Consider the following 6,416-nt stretch of genomic DNA (forward strand, 5'->3'; position numbering starts at 1 on the left):
GTTTGAGGAACCTCCAAATAGTTTTCCATAGTGGTTGTACTAGTTTGCATTCCCACCAGCAGTGCAGGAGAGTTCCTTTTTCTCCACATCCTCTCCAAATGTTAAGCATTTTTAAATGTATTTGTGGTCAGCAGAATGCCTTATTTGTAGATAACTGGCTCATTTTAAAATAAAACTATGGGGTTTTTTTGTTGCAAGTATTTTCACTGTGTTGATAGTATCCTTTGACATAAATGTTTTAGATTTTCAAAAATATTTATTTATTTATTTACACAAGAGTGAGGTGCAAGCCATAGGTGCTGGGTGTGAGAGGATTCACCAGAGACAGAGTGGGGAGCAGAACAGGCAGTGAGACAGGAGAGATTTGCTGCGCCATGTGGCTCACCTCCTAAGCCTGGAATTGAACTTGTGCTGTGGTGGCTGTGGAGAGCTTCTTAGTGCTGTGCTTTAGCCAGTTGCACCACCAGGAAGGACCCACAAAAGTTTTAGATTTTGGAAAAACAGTTTACTTTTTTTTTTTTTTTTTGCTTTCTGTGCTTTAGACGTCATGTCTGACAAATCAATGCCAAATACAGTCTCAAGAAACTTCCTCCTGTGTTTTCCCATAAATAGTTTATATTGTCAGTTTTAACATTTAGAACTTTGATACATTTCACATTTCTTGTATGAGGGATAGATAAAGGTCCACCCTCATTTTTTTTGGTATGTGGGTTTCAGTTTTCCCATCATCATTTGTTGAGGACATTGAGATTTTTTCTTGTTTTTCCTCCTTTTAAAAAAAATCTTTCTGTTTCACTTTTGATTTTTGCGTTTTGTCTTTAGGGAATGCTTTTGGTATCTCTGCCAAAAATCATCTGACCATTATATATGAAGTCATATGCTTCTGGCCACTATTCTGTTCCATTAATCTATCTTCCCTTTTGTCAGTACCACAGTTTAAATTTCTATACTTTTGTAATGAGCTTTTAAAATAAAGAATGTGAATCCTCCACCTTTCTTCTTCTTTTTCAAAATTGTTTTAGATAGCTTCTATTTGCTTGTTTTAACCCCCCTAAAGAACGTTGGGGTTTGGATGACTGTTTCATTGAATCTGTAGATTGCACTGGTGTATATAACTAATGTTTAAGATGTGGTTGCTGCTCTTGTACTTTGCACAAGAATCATCATCATTCCCACAGGAGTAAGTGTTCCTGATCATTCGGAGGAGTAAGGCTGATGCTAAACAACAGGGGCAGCTATGGACATGCTCAGCTTCCATGTGGTCCACAGAGGTGCCCATTGGTACTCTCACACCTGATTCCAATGGTAATGGACAAATACTACAATCCTCACTGGTCTGACCAGGAGACGGTATATAGAGGCCCAGAGGTGACAGTCTGGACCACTCCACCAAGTGACCCACCTAGACTAGCAGAGGTGCTAGCAAAGGGTGAAGAAAATGAAGAAAAGCTAGAATGGCGATAGATGAAAGAGATGAATGTCAGTTGTCACAAAACCAGCTTCAGTGGGAGGAACGTTAGTTGGTTTCATTTAACCTTACTTTTATTAGTATCTCCAGGAGCAAACCAATCAGAATCCCAGAGGAATGGTTTGTAGAGAGATTGAATTTATTATATAAAGGAAGTAGATCTAAGTAGCCTAAGGGGTGGATTACATTGCTGTGCTTCACTGTCCAGATCCCTGTTTCAGGACTGAGCTATTCATTCATCCAAAAGTTGGGGAGCTCACAACTGTCTTTCCCCAAGAATTTTGCTTGGCAGAGGGAGAGGCCTCACCTAAGGTTGGAGTCTTCCCTAAGGTGTATTTAGGTCAGTGCATGGGGACAGTGGACACACCTGGTCATCTCTATAAAACTTCAAGCTTCAAGCTGTGGCATCTCTATAAAACTGTCCCAGCTTCAGGGCTCCTTACAGACTTGGTTGAAGCCTTTGTTGTAACACATTACAGCAAATTGCCTCTGCCGCCCCACAAATGTTCTTTTTTTAAGATTTATTTATTTATGCATATAGAACTGGAGTATAGGCCAGAGGTGCAGGGCAGCAAGAGGATTCATCAGAGACAGCAAGGAGCAGAACAGGCAGATCGCAGAGGTACACTGTTGAGGGGAGCAGCAGGCGAGCCAGGAGAGGTCTGCTGTGCCATGTGGGTCACCTACGGAGCCTGGGATCAAACTCACACTGAAGTGGCTGCTGCTAACTTGCAGTGCTGCATTTTAACCCATTGTGCCATAGTGAGGGCCCACCACAAATGTGCCTTTACCCACTCCTGAACAAGCATTGTTCCTGAAAGCACTCCCCAGTAAACCATCTGTTCATGTAGTGCTATCTCTGAGCGCTTGATCATTAGTTTGCTATTTTGGCTCTTTGTATTTCCCTGTGCATTTTAGAATCAGCTTGTTGACTTTCATAAAAATCCTTTTGTGGGTTTGAGATTTCATCAAATACAAAGATCGATATAGGAAGAATTTACCTCTGATTGAGTCTTATAATTTATAAAGATGGTATATCCTCCCATTTATTGGTTTCCCTTAATTTCTGTCATTAAATTTTTATAGTTACAGTTTATAGAGGCCTTACATATCCTTTTAGACTTATCACTAGATTTTTGATGTTGTAGGAGCTATTTTAAAGGGAATTATTTAAAATATTTTATTGCTTTTTGTTGTTGCTGCTGAAATCCAATAGGTTTTTGTAGAATTGACTGTCCTGCAATCTTGATACATTCATGTATTAATTCTTCACTCTGGTTTCCAGCCCATTTACAGGCATATTCAGGCAGATTCTGGAAATCTTACTGAACAAGGATAGGAAGTGAAAATAGAATGCTGAGACTATGTTCACAATGAAACAGGGCTTGCATGGAGGAAACACACATGGGTATGGAAGCAAAGCAAGGACTATGTTCCTGACTTTAAAGAAATGCTTAGAAGAGGGATGATCATGAATACAGATTTCATTTATTTCATTTTTAGAAAGGACAGTGAGGCTAGCACAGAGACAAATTAATCATGGTGAACGAGTCTGCAAGTGAAAAAATAAGGGAACTCAGGAAGGGCTGCTGAATAGATTTTATAGTGAGTTGTAGAATGAAACCCACAGGTATCTGAAGAATGTTGATTCTTAGGGCAAGCATAGTCCATCACTAGCTGCAGTGACAGCATCTGAGAATTTGTGAGAAGTACTAATTCCAGATTCCTCTTAAGGCCTACTGAACCGGAACTCTGGAAGCTGGGTGCAGACACCCACACATTGACAAGCCCTCTGTGTGATTCTGATGCACACCAAATTTTGAGAAACACCAATGTAGAAGCAGATTCTTCAAAGTAATCCTTCTGATACTATAATTCACTACCCATGGCTCCAAATAGGTGGTCAGTGTTGCTTGTAAACCTGCTGTGCTGTTGTTGACATTTTGCTCTGGTTGTTTTGTGCAGTTTGCCCTGCAGATTATAATGTTCTCAAGACAGGATCCCTGTCTCATACTTCCAGCCTTCTTGTGCTAAGAGAACACATAATGTGATTGTATCCTCCCAGTGATGCTCTGCTTACTCCATTGTAAGAGCAATAAAACAGCACTTAAGGAGTTATCTTCTGTTATTCATTTGATATGGCATTTAAAAATATTAACTTTCTCCATGCCTTTACCTTTTTAGACATCTAGGTCATGGTCTAAGGAGCCTCTAACTTTAAAAAATAAAAACAGCCTCTAACTTTAAAAAATCTACACTGTCATGGGTTGAGTCTTGAGAAATGTCTTATGGAGGGAGGGCTTTAATACCTGGCAAGTTCCTATGAAAAGGACCTCCCTTCTGTTGCACCTCTGGGTAGGAGAAAGTGAAATCACAGAATTCTGAGATAGGTGTCTGGAGGCTTAAAAGGAGAGGGAACCTTAATTTGGTTTCCCAGATAGAACCCTAGAAACCAGCACAAACCTTGAGAAGAAATGGCTGCCAGTTGTCTAATGGATAGGACCTTATGCAAACTTCATAGAAGTCTATGTAATTATGTAAGTTAGTCTTGTGTTATACAGTGGTCCAGCTCCATGGGCAAATTCTAGGGAGTAGAATTGGGCCACAAAGTTGCCCCTGTAGGCAGATATAACATGGAAAGAGCAGAATGAAGTTGGGTGGTACAGACCTGAAATAGCTTCAACAACTAGAATGAACCCATGGTCTAACAGCAAACTACATAGATCTACAGTAAAGGACCAAATAGGATATGTGATATCTTAGTAAATGACAACAGAATGTCGCCTATGGAAGATGAGATGCTTGCTTAGCTTCCTCCAACTTTCTAGACCTTATAGGAACTGAAGGCTTTCAACTCAGAAAAGCAGGAAGCTCCTCCCTGGTAGCAAAAGGGATTAAATGTCAGAACTGTGAAACTCTGTAGCAACTGCAGGACTAAGTTACATCTCCCACCAGGGAGCTGAACCCACATGGTTCTGCAGACGTCTCTCTCTTATTTCGCCAGCTGCTCCCCTCACCTATGTATTACAGTCAGTTCGCCTGTTCTGCTCCCCACTCTGTCTCTGGTGAATCCTCTCACCGCCTCCATCCTAACACCTCTGGCCTACACCTCAACTCTTGCATGCAAAAATAAATAAATAAAACAAATCTTTTTAAAGAATCATGTCCCTTTAAAAAAAAAGAGCAGGAGATTCTGAATTTACTGAGATTCAAGTTTCTTCTTATACACTCAGGAAATGGGGGCTTAAATTTTATGCAATTAGAATAAAATAAAATTCCCACTTCTTACAGCCATGATTCATGATATTTTAGTTTGTATATTACCACAAATAATCAGTTTTGTTACTTAGTGGAGGAATAACTCATAATTTTGGATACATACTTTTCTGATATTATTGGCATAATAAAGGAGTCTATACATTGCTTCTCAAGATTTATTGTGCATGCAAAATACCTATGGATCATTTGAAACTATTAATTCAATGTGTCTGTCAGGAAGCCTAAAAATCTTAACTTTTTTTTAAAGATGTATTTATTTATGCATACAGAACTGGGGTACAGGCCAGAGGTGCAGGGGTGGTGAGAGGATTCACCAGAGACAGAGTGGGGAGCAGAACAGGCTGACAAAGTACACTGCTGAGGGGAGCAGCAGGTGTGTCAGTAGAGGTCTGCCGCACCATGTGTATCACCTCCAGGAAAGGGATCAAACTCATGCTGAAGTGGCGTTAACTTTTCAGTGCTGTGCTTTAACCTGTTGTACCACCAGGGAGAGCCTAAAAAATCTTAACTTTCATATAGCTCTTAGGTGCTGTGAGTACAGGGAGCATGCCCTTTGAGTATCTACCTTGCTCAAAATATTGGCAAAATGCTTACAGTTCATGGTTTTTGGTCGCTCTTTCTTAAATAAACACAGAATGGTGCTCATGCCTGATCTGTACCATAGATAGGATACAATTTTGGACTAGAGTTTAAAATACAAAATGAATGTAAAGTAACAAAGTTCACTCAAAATCAGCTAAGAGGGGGCCTTCTATAGTGGTGTAGCAGGTTAATGCACAGCACTAGGAAGCTAAAGCCACTTCAGCATGAGTTTGATCCCTGCCCTGGAAGTGACCCACATGGTGCAGAAGACCTCTCCTGACCCACCCTCTGTTCCCTCAGCAGTGTACCTCGACAATCAGTCTGTTCTGCTCCCCACTCTGTCTCTGGTGAATACTCTCACTGCCCTTGTACCTCTGTCCTGTATCCCAGTTCTGTATGCATAAACAAATAAATCTTTTAAACAAAACCAGCCAAGAGCAGACAGTGTGGACATGAAGATAATGCTAACTTTCTTCATGGGCTGTACCTGTTTCAAGTTTTAAAAGACATGATGTTGAAGGAAATTTTGACTATCATTAACTATCATTTGACTATCATTTGCTCATTTAAAATTTTAAGTCTTTACCCATCAGGCAAAACAAGTAAATATTACTAAGTTGAGTGATACTTTTCATTTATTTTTCCATGGTATTCAGTGATACTTGCCCATTTTCAGTAAAATTGGGAAAATGTAAGGATATAAAATCATCAGTAATAGCAGTCATGAATCATCACAATTTGTAAATTTTCATCTCAGCCTTTCTCTGTGTCCATTTTTTAAAAATTAATTTTATTTACTTAATTTTGGCTTTCAAATCCTTAAGGGCCATGACCCATGGCTTTTGGCTCTTGTGGGAAGCATCCATATCCATGGATTGCACATAGTCCTCAAGGTCAAGAGCATAATGTGTATGTTTGAATATTGTTGTCTCCCCCCCCCCACACACACACACAGCTCATGAGTATTTCTCCACATCTTTAAATGTTTTTTGAAAACACAGAGGTGTTAAGGTAGATCTTATTCTGTCACGTGGTTGCTACAATAGTTAACTACTTCCCCATTTCGGTCATTTGTTTCTAATTTTTC

Source organism: Condylura cristata, unplaced genomic scaffold (assembly GCF_000260355.1).
Source record: "Condylura cristata isolate star-nosed mole 26May11 unplaced genomic scaffold, ConCri1.0 scaffold00001, whole genome shotgun sequence".
In the NCBI taxonomy this organism is placed as follows: Eukaryota; Metazoa; Chordata; class Mammalia; order Eulipotyphla; family Talpidae; genus Condylura; species Condylura cristata.